This window comes from Lipotes vexillifer, unplaced genomic scaffold (assembly GCF_000442215.2).
Source record: "Lipotes vexillifer unplaced genomic scaffold, Lipotes_vexillifer_v1.1 scaffold252, whole genome shotgun sequence".
Taxonomy (NCBI): Eukaryota; Metazoa; Chordata; class Mammalia; order Artiodactyla; family Lipotidae; genus Lipotes; species Lipotes vexillifer.
The window spans coordinates 2634063-2651432 of NW_006773367.1; positions in this window are offsets into that span (position 1 = coordinate 2634063).

The window sequence follows — 17370 nt, forward strand, 5'->3', positions numbered from 1 at the left end:
GTAGTCACAGTTTGTTTTACACTGTCTATTAAACTGTCCATTAACGTGGCTATCAAAGAAGCTGCTCCCACAAAACAGCCAAATTGAGGCTCATGAATTCTTTGCTCCACCAAATAAGTTTTATGAACTTGAGGACACCCTCACTTTGTTTTAGTTTCATTAAACTTTGTATTTATTCTACTTATATGATTAGTTAGACTTAGGAGCCTGAACGCTCAAGGAGATTTTAAGAACTAATTGGTGATTTTGCAGCCCAGTTTATTGACTAATTATAAGTAATCCCTAAATCTGATCTGTTGATGAGAGGTGACAGTAAGTCTCCTTGCCCTTCTCTGCTAATGAACAGTACTACTTTGTGATTACACATGAATTTGGGTAAGTGTTTCCTTCTCTGACTCCTCCTCCTCTGATTCCTAACTTAGTTTTTCCACTTATATTATTTATTGGTAGAACATTAATAGAACCATTGCCCAAATTAGTAAGGTTTAGAAGACTGTTTACACAGAATGCCTCCAATCTGGCATGTTTCAGCATGATATTTCTGCAGTTTTGGTGTCTTAGCTCCAAGAAGGCACAGCAATGAAAAATAGTCACTAATTTCAAATTGTTATTGAAAGATATGTTACAGACGATTTTATAAAAATCAGCTAGTTAACCAGCAATTGCTATCTAAGCAGGAGGTAAGATTAAAATATATTCTTTGAAGTCTGTTATCATTTCAACTTTTTATCTTGTAGGCTTACTGGAGGAGTGAGGTAAGAAAAATGCATGTCTTCAGTGGTGATAAGAAAAGAGTAAACATTTTTCTTTGTTGGGGAACAGCGAACAGTTTTATTTTCCTAGAAAATCCAAGGCCTGAGGAATCACAATTGATAGGATGTGTTTAATAAAATAACAGAAAAGTGTTTGGTTGGGAAACTTCAGTCAGTTGGCTAGCTTTACTCAAAATTGTAAAGTATGTGGCTTTTGTCTTTTATGCGCCTTTTCTTCCCTGCCCCCTCCAAATGCAAAAGATTACGATGTCTACAATTGACTACAAAATACTTGTGCAGAGTCAGGGGGTATCAACTGCTCTAACCAAATATCTATAATCTAAGATGGTGAGCTTCATTCTACCAGAAAGGTCAAACTCAGGGGCTACTCCTTGACCAACACCTGGGGATTTTCTAATTAGTGTAGTGAATGTTGAAAACAGGTTTTTATTGATGAAAATAGTGGCCTGTTGACTATCATGATAAACACTATACATAAGCTCTAAATGTTGAAGTTAAAGGTATTCAGGATGCACAAATAAACTAAAAGTTTTTAGTTTTTTTAAACTTCCCTCCCTCAAATGTAAGGGATGTAAGAATCTAACGAGTAGCCTGCGTACTTTGCCATAACATCTACGCTTGATCCCCAAGCAGTCCTGTGTCCAGTCATTGGTTAAGGTTCTGATGAACAAACTAATAAGGGTAACAAAATCTTGCTTCTGGAACATTGCCCTGTTTTTTCTCCAGCGAGCCTTCCATGCAATGTAGTGGTCAGCGTACTAAAAGGCTAAGAAGCTGGAACTTTGTGGAGCCTGTGAAACAGGTGATAAGAAGTGTTTGGGGCCTGTTTACCTGAGAAAGTGTTTGATAAATGTTTGTAAGGTAGCAGAATTTTTTGAGACTTGCTTCCATAATAACCTGATAGTAAGGTTGTGCTTAAGTTACTAACCTTTATCCCCATAAAAGCTCTTCCTCAGCTGCTGTTATCTAAGACCAAAGGGAACCTAACAGTGGTGTATGGCCAAATTGGCTTTTAGTCCTTTTGGAACACACGCCTACAGCAGGTTCATGGTCTGTTTCTTCTTTTCCTAGTGCTCTTCCTTTTATCTTCTCTCTGTAAATCTTTTTTTTTTTTTTTTTTGCGGTATGTGGGCCTCTCACTGTTGTGGCCTCTCTTGCTTGCGGACCACAGGCTCGGCGGCCATGGCTCACAGGCCCAGCCGCTCCGCGGCATGTGGGACCCTCCCGGACCGGGGCACGAACCCACGTCCCCTGCATCGGCAGGTGGACTCCCAACCACTGCGCCACCAGGGAAGCCCTGTAAATCTTTTTTAAACCATACAGACCTTCCAGGGATCCTGTGCCCTCCTGATATCTTCTATTTCTCAGTTTTCTACTCTCCTCTGCCTTCTTGCCTCACTCACACACCCAAGCACAAACAGTTGACTTACTGTTAAGGTTCAGGTGCTTACGGTCTCAATGGGATTTCCATTTTAAGCCCCCCAAATGAAGCTCTAACAGTAGAATTTCAGGCATCAGAAAGAGTAGGAGAGGTAGTTCAAGGTTAGTTACCACCAAATGACTTTAATATTAAAGGCCAGGCCCTGGCAGTGTTACCCAATTAACGGGAGGGCAAATTGAGACAGGGACATTCTGGGAAAATCTGGGTATGGAGTGCCATTTGTTTTATGATTTCCCCATCCTGCATGTGCCTTGTCTTCAACCAGCATTCCAGGCTCTGAACTTTTCCTGACCTTCTACTGGAAAACCTTCTTTTACTCTCCATTTTCTTAGCATCCAGTAATCTGACAAATCATCGTTGCAAGGATATCAGTGAAGCTTGTGGGTTCATGTATTATTTTATTTTATTTTTTAACATCTTTATTGGAGTATAATTGCTTTACAATGTTGTGTTAGTTTCTGCTTTATAACAAAGTGAATCAGCTATACATAAACATATATCTCCATATCCCCTCCATCTTGTGCCTCTCTCCCACACTCCCTATCACACCACTCTGGTGGTCACAAAGCACTGAGCTGATCTCCCTGTGCTATGTGGCTGCTTCCCACTAGCTAGCTATTTTACTTTCGGTACTGTATATATGTCCACGCTACTCTCTCACTTCGTCCCAGCTTACACTTCCCCCTCCCCATGTCCTCAAGCTCATTCTCTACATTTGAGTCTTTATTCCTGTCCTGCCCCTAGGATCATCAGAAACATATTTTTTTAATTCCATATATATGTGTTAGCATATGGTATTTGTTTTCCTCTTTCTGACTTACTTCACTCTGTATGACAGACTCTAGGTCCATCCACCCCACTAGAAATAACTCAATTTCATTTCTTTTTATGGCTGAGTAATATTCCATTGTCTATATGTGCCACATCTTCTTTATCCATTCATCTGTCGATGGACATCTAGGTTGCTTCCATGTCCTGGCTATTGTAAATAGTGCTACAGTGAACACTGGGGTACATGTGTCTTTTTGAATTATGGTTTTCTCAGGGTATATGCTCCGTAGTGGGATTGCTGGGTCATACGGTAGTCCTATTTTTAGTTTTTTAAGGAACCTCCATACTGTTCTCCATATTGGCTGTATCAATTTACATTCCCACCAACAGTGCAAGAGGGTTCCCTTTTCTCCACACCCTCTCCAACATTTATTGTTTCTAGATTTTTTGAAGATGCCATTCTGACTGGTGTGAGGTGATACCTCATTGTAGTTTTGATTTGCATTTCTCTAATGATTAGTGATGCTGAGCATCCATTCATGTGCCTCTTGGCCATCTGTGTATCTTCTGTGGAGAACTGTCTATTTAGGTCTTCTGCCCATTTTTTGACTGGGTTGTTCATTGTTTTGATATTGAGCTGCTTGAGCTGCTAGTATATTTTGGAGATTAATCCTTTGTCAGTTGCTTAGTTTTCAAATATTCTCTCCCATTTTGAGGGTTGTCTTTTCATCTTTCCTAAGGTTTACTTTGCTGTGCAAAAGCTTTTACGTTTAATTAGGTTCCATTTGTTTATTTTTGTTTTTCTTTTCATTTCTCTAGGAGGTAGGTCAAAAAGGATCTTGCTGTGATTTATGTCATAGACTGTTCTGCCTACGTTTTCCTGTAAGAGTTTTATAGTGTCTGGCCTTACATTTAGGTCTTTAATCCATTTTGAGTTTATTTTTGTGTATGGCGATAGGAAGTGTTTTAATTTCATTCTTTCACATGTAGCTGTCCAGTTGTCCCAGCACCACTTATTGAAGAGGTTTTTTCTCCATTGTATATTCTTGCCTCCTTTATCAAAGAAGGTGACCATATGTGCGTGGGTTTATCTCTGGGCTTTCTATCCTGTTCCATTGATCTATATTTCTGTTTTTGCGCCAGTACCATATTGTCTTGATTACTGTAACTTGTAGTATAGTCTGAAGTCAGAAAGCCTGATTCCCTCAGCTCCTTTTTTCATTCTCAAGGTTGCTTTGGCTATTCAGGGTCTTTTGTGTTTCCATACAAATTGTGAAATTTTTGTTCTATTTCTGTGAAAAACACCATTGGGAATTTGTTAGAGATTGCACTGAATCTGTAGATTGCTTTGGGTAGTATAGTCATTTTCACAATGTTGATTCTTCCAATCCAAGAACATGGTATCTCTCTCCATCTGTTTGTATCATCTTTAATTTCTTTCATCAGTGTCTTATAGTTTTCTGTCTTTTGTCTTCTTATGTAGGTTAATTCCTAGGTATTTTATTCTTTGTGTTGCAGTGGTATATGGGAGTGTTCCCTTAATTTCTCTTTCTGATTTTTCATCGTTAGTGTATAGGAATGAAAGAGATTTCTGTGTGTTAATTTTGTATCCTGCTACTTTACCAAATTCATTGATTAGCTCTAGTAGTTTTCTAGTGGCATCTTTAGGATTCTCTAAGTATAGTATTCTGTCATCTGCAAATAGTGACAGCTTTACTTCTTCCTTTCCGATTTGTATTCCTTTTATTTCCTTTTCTTCTCTGATTGGTGTGGCTAAAACTTGCAAAACTATGTTGACTGAGAGTGGTGAGAGTGGGCAACCTTGTCTTGTTCCTGATCTTAGTGGAAATGCTTTCAGTTTTTCACCATTGAGGACGATGTTGGCTGTGGGTTTGTCATATGTGGCCTTTATCATGTTGAGGTAAGTTCCCTCTATGCCTACTTTCTGAAGGGTTTTTATCATAAATGGCTGTTCAATTTTGTCAAAACCTTTTTCTGCATCTATTGAGATGATCATATGGATTTGCTCCTTCAGGTTGTTAATATAGATGCTTATATTGACTGATTCACGTATACTTGCATTCCTGGGATAAACCCCACTTGATCATGGTGTATGATCCTTTTAATGTGCTGTTGGATTCTGTTTGCTAATATTTTGTTGAGGATTTTTGCATCTATGTTCATCAGTGATATTGGCCTGTAGTTTTCTTTCTTTGTGACATCTTTGTCTGGTTTTGGTATCAGGGCCTCATAGAATGAGTTTGGGAGTGTTCCTCTGCTATATTTTGGAAGAGTCAGAGAAGGATAGGTGTTAGCGCTTCTCTAAATGCTTGATGGAATTTGCATGTGAAGCCATCTGGTCCTGGGCTTTTGCTTGTTGGAAGATTTTTAATCACAGTTTCAATTTCAGTGTTTGTGATTGGTCTGTTTATATTTTCTATTTCTTCCTGGTTCAGTGTTGGAAGGTTATACCTTTCTAAGAATTTGTCCATTTCTTCCAGGATGTCCATTTTATTGGCATAGAGTTGCTTGTAGTAGTCTCTCATGATCCTTTGTATTTCTGTTGTGTCAGTTACTTCCCATTTTTCATTTCTAATTCTATTAGTTTGAGTCTTCTCCCTTTTGTTCTTAATGAGTCTGGCTAATGGTTTATCAATTTTGTTTATCTTATCAGAGAACCAGGCTTTAGTTTTATTGATATTTGCTATTGTTTCCTTCATTACTTTTTATTTCCAATATGATCTTTATGATTTCTTTCCTTCTGCTAACTTTGGAGGGTTTTTTGTTCTTCTTTCTCTAATTGCTTTAGGTGTAAGGTTAGGCTGTTTGTTTCAGATGTTCCTTGTTTCTTAAGGTAGGACTTTATTGCTATAAACTTCCCTCTTTAAACTGCTTTTGCTGCATCCCATAGATTTTGGGTCACCTTGTTTTCATTGTCATTTGTTTCTAGGTATTTTTTGATTTCCTCTTTGATTTCTTCAGTGATCTCTTGGTTATTAAGGAGTGTATTGTTTAGCCTCAGTGTGTTTGTATTCGTTACAGATTTTTTTCCTGTAATTGATATCCAGTGTCATAGCATTGTGGTCGAAAAAGATACTTGATACGATTTCAACTTCCTTAAATTTATGAAGGCTTGATTTGTGACCCAAGATATGATCTATCCTGGAGAATGTTTCATGAGCATTTGAGAAGAATGTGTATTCTGTGGTTTTGGGATGGAATGTCCTATAAAAATCAATTAAGTCTATGTGGTCTATTGTGTCATTTAAAGCTTGTGTTTCCTTATTAATTTTCTGTCTGGATGATCTGTCCATTGGTGTAAGTAGGATGTTAAAGTCCCCCACTATTATTGTGTGAGAGTCGATTTCCCCTTTTATAGATGCTAGCATTTTCCTTATGTATTGAGGTTTTCCTAGGTTGGGTGCATAAATATTTATAATTGTTATATCTTCTTCGTGGATTGATCTGTTGATCGTTATGCAGAGACTTTCTTTGTCTCTTGTAACAGTCTTTATTTTAAAGTCTATTTTATCTGATATGAGTATTGCTACGCCAGCTTTCTTTTGATTTCCATTTGGAAGGAATATCTTTTTCCATCCCCTTACTTTCAGTCTGTATATGTCCCCAGGTCTGAAGTGGGTCTTGTAGACAGCGTATATATGGCACTTGTTTTTTTATCCATTCAGCCAGTCTGTGTCTTGGTTGGAACATTTAATGCATTTACATTTAGGTAGGTATCAATATGTATGTTCTTATTACCATTTTCTTAATTGTTTTGGGTTTGTTATTGTAGGTCTTCTCCTTCTCTTGTATTTCCGACCTAGAGAAGTTCCTTTAGCATTTGTTGTAAAGCTGGTTTGGTGGTGCTGAATTCTCTTAGCTTTTGCTTGTCTGTAAAGGTTTAAATTTCTCCATCAAAACTGAATGAGATCCTTGCTGGGTAGAGTAATGTTGGTTGTAGGTTTTTCTCTTTCATCACTTTAAATACGTCATGCCACTCCCTTCTGGCTTGCAAAATTTCTGCTGAAAGATCAGGTGTTAACCCTATGGGGATTCCCTTGCATATAATTTGCTGCTTTTCCCTTGCTGCTTTTAATATTTTTATTTGTATTTAATTTTTGATAGTTTGATTAATATGTGTCTTGGTGTGTTTCTCTTTTTGATTTATCCTGTATGGGACTCTCTGTGCTTGCTGGACGTGATTAACTATTTCCTTTCCCATATTAGGGAAGTTTTCAACTATATTCTCTTCATATATTTTCTCAGTCCCTTTCTTTTTCTCTTCTTCTTCTGGGAGCCCTATAATTCCAATGTTTTGGGGTTTAATATTGTCCTAGCAGTCTCTGAGACTGTCCTCAATCCTTTTCATTCTTTTTTCTTTATTCTGCTGCAGTAGTTATTTCCACTCTTTTATCTTCCAGGTCACTTATCCGTTCTTCTGCCTCAGTTATTCTGCTATTGATTCCTTCTAGAGAATTTTAAATTTCACTTATTGTGTTATTCATCATTGTCTGTTTGCTCTTTAGTTCTTCTAGGCCCTTGTTAAATGTTTCTTGTATTTTCTCCATTCTATTTCCAAGATTTTGGATCATCTTTACTATCATTATTCTGAATTCTTTTTCAGGTAGACTGCCTAATTCCTCTTCATTTGTTAGGTCTGGTGGGTTTTTACCTTGCACTTCATCTGCTGTGTGTTTCTTTGTCTTCTCATTTTGCTTAACTTACTGTGTTTGGGGTCTCTTTTTCACAGGCTGCAGGTACATAGTTCCCGTTTATTTTGGTGTCTGACTCCAGTGGCTTAGGTTGCTTCAGTGGGTTGTGTAGGCTTCCTGGTGGAGGGGAGTCGCGCCTGTGTTCTGATGGATGAGGCTGGATCTTGTCTTTCTGGTGGGCAAGTACATGTCTGGTGGTGTGTCTTGGGGTGTCTGTGATCTTATTATGATTTCAGGCAGCCTCTCTGCTAATGGGTGCAGTGTGTTCCTGTCTTGCTAGTTGTCTGGCATAGGGTGTCCAGCACTGTAGCTTGCTGGTCGTTGAGTGGAGATGGGTCTTGGCATTGAGATGGAGATCTGGGAGATTTTTGCCATTTGATATTATGTGGAGCTGGGAAGTCTCTAGTAGACCAATGCCCTGAACTTGGCTCTCCCACCTCAGAGGCACGGCCCTCCACCTGGCTGGAGCACCAAGAGCCTGTCATCCACACGGATCAGAATAAAAGGGAGAAAAGAAAAGAAAGAAAGAAAGAAAGAAAGATAAAGATAAAAAAAAATAAAAGCTATTAAAATTTAAAAATTATTTTAAAAAAATTTTTAAGTAATTAAAAAAAGAAAGAAAGAACAACCAAACCAAAACACAAATTTACCAATGATAACAAGCACTGAAAACTATACTAAAAAAACAAACAGGAGAGGAACCAAGATGTTGGAGTAGAAGGATGTGCTCTCACTCCCTCTTTCAGGAACAGCAGAATCAGAACTAGCTGAACAATCATCAACAGGAAGATACTGGAACTCACCAAAAAAGACACCCCATTTCCAAAGACAAAGGAGAAGCCACAATGAGACGGTAGGAGGGGTTCAATCACGGTAAAATCAAATCCCATAACTGCTGGGTGGGTGACTCACAGACTGGAGAACACTTATACCACAGAAGTCCACCCACTGGAGTGAATCTTCTGAGCCCCACAACAGGCTTCCCAACCCAGGGGTCCGGCAATGGGAGTAGGAATTCCTAGAGAATCAGACTTTGAAGCCTAGTGGGAATTGATTGCAGGACTTCGACAAGACTGGCAGAAACAGAGACCCCACTCTTGAAGGACATACACAAAGTAGTGTGTGCATCAGGAACCAGGGGAAGAAGCAGTGAACCCAGGGGAGACTGAACCAGACCTACCTGCTAGTGTTGGAGGGCTTCCTGCAGAGGCGGGGGGTGAATGTGGCTCAGCATGGGGACAAGACATTGGCAGCAGAAGTTCTGGGAAGTACTCCTTGGTGTGAGCCCTTCTAGAGTCTTTCATTCGCCCCACAAAGAGCCCAGGTAGGTTCCAGTGTTGGGTTGTCTCAGGCCAAACAACGAAAAGGGAGGGAACCCAGCCCCACCCATCAACAGTCAAGCAGATTAAAGTTTCACTGAGCTCTGCCCACCAGAGCAACAGTCAGCTCTACCCACCACCAGTCCCTCCCATCAGGAAACTTACACAAGTCTCTTAAATAGTCTCATCCACCAGAGGGCAGACAGCAGAAGCAAGAGGAACTACAATCCTGCAGCCTGTGGAACAAAAACCACATTCACAGAAAGATAGAGAAGATAAAAAGGCAGAGGGCTATGTGCCAGATGAAGGAACAAGATAAAACCCCAGAAAAACAGCTAAATGAAGTGGAGATAGGCAACCTTCCAGAAAATGAATTCAGAATAATGATAGTGAAGATGATCCAGGACCTTGGAAAAAGAATGGAGGCAAAGATAGAGAAGATGCAAGAAATGTTTAACAAAGACCTAGAATAATTAAAGAACAAACAAACAGAGATGAATAGTACAATAACTGAAATGAAAACTACACTAGATGGAATCAATAGCAGAATAACTAAGGCAGAAGAACAGATAAGTGACCTGTTAGACAGAATGGTGGAATTTACTGCTGCAGAACAGAATAAAGAAAAAGAATGAAAAAAAATGAAGACAGCCTAAAATACCTCTGGGACAACAATAAATGCATCAACGTTCGCATTATAGGGGTCCCAGAAGGAGAAGAGAGAAAGGACCCAAGAAAATATTTGAAGAGATTATAGTCGAAAACTTCCCTAACATGGGAAAGGAAATAGCCACCCAAGTCCAGGAAGTGCAGCGAGTCCCATACAGGATAAACCCAAGGAGAAACATGCAGAGAAACATAGTAACCAAATTGGCAAAAATTAAAGACAAAGAAAAATTATTGAAAGCAGCAAAGGAAAAATGACAAATAACATACAGGGGAACTCCCATAAGGTTAACAGCTGATTTCTCAGCAGAAACTCTACAAGCCAGAAGGGAGTGGCATGATAGAACCTACAACCAAGATTACTCTACCCAGCAAGGATCTCATTCAGATTCGATGGAGAAATCAAAAGCTTTACAGACAAGCAAAAGCAAAGAGAATTCAGCACCACCAAACCAGCTCTACAACAAATGCTAAAGGAGCTTCTCTAAGTGGGAAACACAAGAGAAGAAAAGGACCTACAGAAACAAAACCATAACAATTAAGAAAATGGTCATAGGAACATACATATCAATAATTACCTTAAACGTGAATGGGTTAAATGCTCCGACCAAAAGACACGGGCTTGCTGAATGGATACAAAAACAAGACCCATATATATGCTGTCTACAAGAGACCCACTTAAGACCTAGGGACACATACAGACTGAGAGTCAGGGGATAGAAAAAGATATTCCATGCAAATGGAAATCAAAAGAAAGCTGGAGTAGCAATACTCATATCAGATAAAATAGACTTTAAAATAAAGAATGTTACAAGAGAGAAGGAGGACACTACATAATGATCAAGGGATCAATCCAAGAGGAAAATATAAAAATTATAAATATATATGCACACAACATAGGAGCACCTCATTACATAAGGCAGTTGCTAACAGCCATAAAAGAGGAAATTGACAGTAACACAATAATAGTGGGGGACTTTAACACCTCACTTACACCAATGGACAGATCATCCAAAAGAAAATAAATAAGGAAACAAAAGCTTTAAATGACACAATAGACCAGATAGATTTAATTGATATTTATAGGACATTCCATCCAAAAACAGCAGATTACACTTTCTTCTCAAGTGCGCATGGAACCTTCTCCAGGATAGATCACATCTGGGGTCACAAATCAAACCTCAGTACATTTAAGAAAATTGAAATCATATCAAGCATCTTTTCTGACCACAGCGCTATGAGATTAGAAATGAATTACAGGGAAAAATAACGTAAAAAGCACAAACACATGGAGGCTAAACATTACGTTACTAAATAACCAAGAGATCACAGAAGAAGTCAAAGAGGAAATCCAAAAATACCTAGAGACAAATGACAATGAAAACACGATGCTCCAAAACCTATGGGATACATAGGCTTCCCTGGTGGTGCAGTGGTTGGGAGTCTGCCTGCCGATGCAGGGGACATGGGTTCGTGCCCCGGTCCTGGAAGATTCCACATGCCGCGGAGCGGCTGGGCCCGTGAGCCATGGCTGCTGAGCCTGCATGTCCGGGGCCTGTGCTCCGCAACGGGAGAGGCCACAGCAGTGAGAGGCCCACGTACCGCAAAACAAACAAACAAACAAACAAAACCTACGGGATACAGCAAAAGCAGTTCTAAGAGGGAAGTTTATAGATACACAAGCCTACCTCAAAAAACAAGAAAATTCTCAAATAAACAATCTAACATTACACCTAAGGGAACTAGCAAAAGAAGAACAAACAAAACCCAAAGTTAGCAGAAGGAAAGAAATCATAAAGATCAGTGCAGAAATAAAGCAAATAGAAACAAAGTATACAATAGCAAAGATCAATAAAACTAAAAGCTGGTTCTTTGAGAAGATAAACAAAATTGATAAACCATTAGCCAGACTCATCAAGAAAAAGAGGGAGAGGACTCAAATCAATAAAATTAGAAATGAAAAAGGAGAAGATAACAACTGACAAATTTTCCGACAAACAAAAGTCCAGGACCGGATGGCTTCACAGGTGAATTCTATCAAACATTTAGAGAAGAGATAACACCAATCCTTCTCAAACTCTTCCAAAAATTTGCAGAGGAATGAACACTCCAAAACTCATTCCCTGAGGCCACCATCACCTGGATACCAAAACCAGACAAAGATACTAAAAAAGAAAGAAAATTGCAGACCAATATCACTGATGAATATAGATGCAAAAATCCTCAACAAAATACTAGCAAACAGGATCCAGCAACACACTGAAAGGGTCATACACCATAATCAAGTTGGTTTTATCCCAGGGATGCAAGGATTCTTCAACATATGCAAACCAATCAATATGATATACCATATTAACAAATTGAAGAATAAAAACCATATGATCATCTCAAAAGATGCAGAAAAAGCTTTTGACAAAATTCAACACCATTTATGATAAAAACTCTCCAGAAAGTGTGCATAGAGGGAACCTACCTCAACATAATAAAGGCCATATATGACAAACCCACAGCAAACATCATTCTCAATGGTGAAAAACTAAAAGCATTTCCTCTAAGATCAGGAACAAGACAGGGATGTCCACTCTCACCACTATTACTCACCATAGTTTTGGAAGTCCTAGTCATGGCAATCAGAGAAGAAAAAGAAATAAAAGGAATACAAACTGGAAAACAAGAAGTAAAACTGTCACTGTTTGCAGATGACATGATACTATACATAGAGAATCCTAAAAATGCCACCAGAAAACTACTAGAGCTAATCAATGAATTTGGTAAAGTTGCAGGATACAAAAATAATGCACAGAAATCTCTTGCATTCCTATACACTAATGATGAAAAATCTGAAGGAGAAATTAAGGAAACACTCCCATTTACCACTGCAACAAAAAGAAAAAAATACCTAGATATAAACCTAGCTAGGGAGACAAAAGACCTGTATGCAGAAAATTATAAGACACTGATGAAGGAAATTAAAGATGATACCAACAGATGGAGAGATATACCATGTTCTTGGATTGGAAGAATCAATATTGTGAAAATGACTCTACTACCCAAAGCAATCTACAGATTCAATGCAATCCCTATCAAATTACCAATGGCATTTTTTACGGAACTAGAACAAATAATCTTAAACTTTGTATGAAGACACAAAAGACCCTGAATAGCCAAAGCAATCCTGAGGGGAAAAAACGGAGCTGGAGGAATCAGACTCCCTGACTTCGGACTATACTACAAAGCTACAGTAATCAAGACAGTATGGTACTGGCACAAAAATAGAAATATAGATAAATGGAACAAGATAGAAAGCCCAGAGATAAACCCATGCACCTATGGTCAACTAATCTATGACAAAGGAGGCAAGGATATATAATGGAGAAAAGACAGTCTCCTCAATAAGTGGTGCTGGGAAAACTGGACAGCTACATGTAAAAAATGAAATTAGAACACTCCCTAACACCATACACAAAAGTAAACTCAAAATGGATTCGAGACCTAAATGTAAGACGACCGGACACTATAAAACTCTTAGAGGAAAACATAGGAAGAACACTCTTTGACAGAAATCACAGCAAGCTCTTTTTTGATCCACCTCCTAGAGTAATGGAAATAAAACCAAAAATAAACAAATGGGACCTAATGACACTTCAAAGTTTTTGCACAGCAAAGGAAACCATAAACAAGATGAAAAGACAACCCTCAGAATGGGAGAAAATATTTGCAAATGAATCAATGGACAAAGGATTAGTCTCCAAAATATATAAACAGCTCATGCAGCTCAATATTGAAGAAACAAACAACCCAATCCAAAAATGGGCAGAAGACCTAAATAGACATTTCTCCAAAGAAGACATACAGATGGCCAAGAAGCACATGAAAAGCTGCTCAACATCACTAATTATTAGAGAAATGAAAATCAAAACTACAATGAGGTATCACCTCATACCAGTTAGAATGGGCATCAACAGAAAATCTACAAACAACAAATGCTGGAGAGGGTGTGGAGAAAAGGGAACCCTCTTGCACTGTTGGTGGGAATGTAGATTGATACAGCCACTATGGAGAACAGTATGGAGGTTCCTTAAAAAACTAAAAATAAAATTACCATATGATCCAGGAATCCCTCTGCTGGGCATATAGCCAGAGAAAACACATCATTCAAAAAGACACATGCATCCCAATGTTCACTGCAGCACTATTTACAATAGCCAGGTCATGGAAGCAACCTAAATGCCCATCGATAGACGAATGGATAAAGCAGATGTGGTACACATATACAATGGAATATTAGTCATAAAAAGGAACGAAATTGAGTCATTTGTTGAGACATGGATGGACCTACAGACTGTAATACAGAGTGAAGTAAGTCAGAAAGAGAAAACCAAATACTGTATATTGACGCATATATGTGGAACTAGAAAAATGGTACAGATGAACCGGTTTGCAGTGCAGAAATTGAGACTCAGATGTAGAGAACAAACGTATGGACACCAAGGGGGGAAAGCCGCAGGGGTGGGGTGGGGATGTTGGTGTGCTGAATTGGGCAATTCGGATTGACATGCATACACTGATGTGTATAAAATTGATGACTAATAAGAACCTGCTGTATAAAAAAATAAATAAAATTAAATTAAAACAACAACAGCAAACAAAACAAAACAATAACGGACAGACAGAACCCTAGGACAAATGGTAAAAGCAAAGCTATACAGAAAAAAATCACACACAGAAGCATACACATACACACTCACAAGAAGAGAAAATGGGGAAAAAAAAAAAAAAATATATATATATATATATATATCCTTGCTCCCAAAGTCCACCTCCTCAATTTGGGATGATTCGTTGTCTATTCAGTTATTCCACAGATGCAGGCTACCTCAAGTTGACTGTGGAGATTTAATCCGCTGCTCCTGAGGCTGCTGGGAGAGATTTCCCTTTCTCTACTTTGTTCACACAACTCCTGGGGTTCAGCTTTGGATTTGGCCCTGCCTCTGCGTGTAGTTCGCTGGAGGGCGTCTGTTCTTCCCTCGGACAAGACGGGGTTAAAGGAGCCGCTGATTCGGGGGCTCTGGCTCACTCAGGCCGGGGGGAGGGCGGGGTACGAATGCGGGGCGAGCCTGCAGCGGCAGAGGCCGGCGTGATGTTACACCAGCCTGAGGCGCTCCGTGCGTTCTCCTGGGGAAGTTGTCCCTGGATCACGGGACGCTGGCAGTGGCGGGCTGCACAGGCTCCCAGGAGGGGAGGTGTGGATAGCGATCTGTGCTTGCACACAGGCTTCTTGGTGGCTGCAGCAGCAGCCTTACCGTCTCATTCCCATCTCTGGGGTGCTTGCTGATAGCCGCGGCTCGCGCCCGTCTCTGGAGCTCCTTTAAGCAGTGCTCTTAATCCCCTCTCCTCGCGCACCAGGAAACAAAGAGGCAAGAAAAAGTCTCTTGCCTCTTCGGCAGCTCCAGACCTTTTCCCGGACTCCCTCCCATCTAGCCGTGGCGCACTAGCCCCCTGCAGGCTGTGCTCACGCCGCCAACCCCAGTCCTCTCCCTGGGATCTGACCTCCGAAGCTCGAGCCTCAGCTCCCAGCCCCACCTGCCCCGGCAGGTGAGCAGACAATCCTCTCGGGCTGGTGAGCGCTGGTCGGCACCGATCCTCTGTGCGGGAATCTCTCCGCTTTGCCCTCCGCACCCCTGTTGCTGTGCTCTCCTTCGCGGCTTTGAAGCGCCCCCCCCCTCCGCCACCCACAGTCTCCACCCGCGAAGGGGCTCCTAGTGTATGGGAACCTTTCCTCCTTTACAGCTCCCTCCCACTGGTGCAGGTCTCGTCCCTATTGTTTTGTCTCTGTTTTTTCTTTGTTTTTTGCCCTACCCAGGTATGTGGGCAATTTCTTGCCTTCTCGGAGGTCTGAGTTCTTCTGCCAGCATTCAGTAGGTGTTCTGTAGGAGTTGTTCCACATGTAAATCTGAATTTCTGATGTATTTGTGGGGAGGAACGTGATTTCCACGTCTTACTCTTCCGCCATTTTGAAGCCTCTCCCTATCATATGGTTTTTCTCCTTCAATTTGTTAATATGGTGTATCACATTGATTGATTTGCGTATATTGAAGAATCCTTGCATTCCTGGGATAAACCCCACTTGATCATGGTGTATCATCCTTTTAATGTGCTGTTGGATTCTGTTTGCTAGCATTTTGTTGAGGATTTTTGCATCTAAGTTCATCAGTGATATTGGCCTATAGTTTTCTTTTTTTGTGACATCTTTGTCTGGTTTTGATATGAAAGTGATGGTGGCCTCGTAGAATGAGTTTGGGAGTGTTCCTCCCTCTGCTATATTTTGGAAGAGTTTGAGAAGGATAGGTGTTAGCTCTTCTCTAAATGTTGGTAGAATTCACCTGTGAAGCCATCTGGCCCTGGGCTTTTGTTTGTTGGAAGATTTTTAATCACAGTTTGAATTTCAGTGCTTGTGATTGGTCTGTTTATATTTTCTATTTCTTCCTGGTTCAGTCTTGGAAGCTTGTGATTTTCTAATAATTTGTCCATTTCTTCCAGGTTGTCCATTTTATTGGCATATAGTTGCTTGTAGTACTCTCTCATGTTCCTTTGTATTTCTGCAGTGTCAGTTGTCATTTGTCCTTTTTCATTTCTAATTCTGTTGATTTCAGTCTTCTCCATTTTTGTCTTCATGAATCTGGCTAATGGTTTAACAATTTTGTTTATCTTCTCAAAGAATGAGCTTTTAGTTTTATTGATCTTTGCTACTGTTTCCTTTGTCATGTATTATTTTAAAATGACCTACTTAATCATCACCAGGGCCTTTCATGTTCCAAAACCAGAGAGGTAACCAGTAGAGGAAATGTTTGTAATCAGAATAGTTCAGAGGAGAAGGTAATTTTAAGTAGATGTCTTTGCCTATGCCCCAAATTGTATACTATTTTTCCTGTCAACCTCAGCTTCATAGACTGCCAGTCTCCAGCAGTGACATTCTATTTATGAGAAAAATTAACTAGACTTTCTGCTAACGAATTTTTTTATTCCTCTTGTTTTCTAGATTGATGGGGTATATTATTCATTATTATTTTTATAATGATTATAATACAATGAATGAATATCTTACCTTTCTTTTAGGAATGCCAAGTAGTTTCTATGAAAGCATATAATTATATATAAAGCATATATATTTTATATATATTTACATTAGAATATTTCCATTAAGTCAATGTGAGATGAGACAGTAGATGTTTTTATTTTTATTTTATAGGCAAATAAATTGTAGCAGATGCTATTGTGCCACACCCATACAGGGCCTTATCACTTCAGGGCTGGCCTGCCACTTTCCCGCTACCCAGAGCCGTATCTCTTTGCTGGAAATAGGCAAGGCTACTCTTCCCCACTCACTGGAGACAGAACTACCAAGGGGAATCAACCGCCCTTTACAATGACTGATTTTAGGTGGTGTATAAATACGCTAGCTCCCTCTACCCTCAGCAGTGTTACACGTTTGCAGTGTGTTACACCTTTTCAGTATGTCTTGTTATATTTCCCACAGCTTCTCGACAGAATTAAGTTCCACCTTAATTTTAGGGGCAACTGGTTTAATAATGTGCCCTTAATAATGTGTCCCTTCCCTGTTTTACTGCTTCACTCTGCTACTGTGTTTCTTCTACTAATGTTGGGCTAGTAAACTGGTGCTCAAAACA